Source organism: Fukomys damarensis, unplaced genomic scaffold (assembly GCF_012274545.1).
Source record: "Fukomys damarensis isolate Sample0158 unplaced genomic scaffold, DMR_v1.0_HiC HiC_scaffold_37, whole genome shotgun sequence".
NCBI classification, from domain to species: Eukaryota; Metazoa; Chordata; class Mammalia; order Rodentia; family Bathyergidae; genus Fukomys; species Fukomys damarensis.
The window spans coordinates 28,597,974-28,598,657 of record NW_022900949.1 but is presented as its reverse complement, the minus strand read 5'-3'; the positions used below and the strand labels follow the sequence as shown (position 1 = coordinate 28,598,657).

General features: G+C 54.7%; 1 protein-coding gene across 5 annotated transcripts in view; it reads left to right on the top strand.

Moving 5' to 3' along the window:
- Atg7 (autophagy related 7) overlaps positions 1-684 on the top strand; it is a 217,464-nt gene that overhangs the window by 45,498 nt on the left and 171,282 nt on the right. The gene's annotated exons all lie outside the window — the stretch shown is intronic.

Below are 684 nucleotides of genomic sequence, written 5' to 3'. Positions count from 1 at the left end.
TGTGATCACAAGACGCTCCAGGACATTTAGACAGGAAGCATCTCTTGCTGCTCTTCCCCAGTGGGGCAGGGGTGCTGTGGCGTTGATGAGTGCTGTCCTGGCTCTTGCTCCCCACTGCTGAGCTCAGGTTTGGTTAGGGGAAAGTGTTCCGGTGCAGAGGCTGCAGGATGCAGTTTATCTGTCCTTCCCAACGTTCTGATTTCATCCTAACAGCAGGCTTGGACTCAGCCAGGGACACCCGTCCTAGGCGTCTTCAGTCCTTTACTCATTGCCTTTTGGCTTCAGCCGGTTGCCCTGCCTGGGAAGACATTGCAGGCAGAACTTGTGGAAAGTGGTACCTTGTGTCAGGCTGGAGAGCATGGTGCTCTGCATTAGGGAGCTGTGGGAGGCGTTTCTGTCTTTAGTACTAAGGGTTCACTCCTGACCAGGGTGTGTTTCCCTTCATGGTATCGGGCTTCCTTTGTCACCCTGGCGGTCAGAGGTCAGATGTCTGCTGGCTGGGAGCACTGTGGCAGCCTGACCCCTGCCTTTCCCCAGGCTCCATCATATTTCCCTTGATCACAAGTCCCTGATTATTTATTATTTATGTCCCCCCCTTCCTCTCTCTTCCTCTCTCTTCCTCTCTCTTCCTCTCTCTTCCTCTCTCTCTCTCCCTCTCCCTCCCCCTCCCTCTCTCCCTCCCTC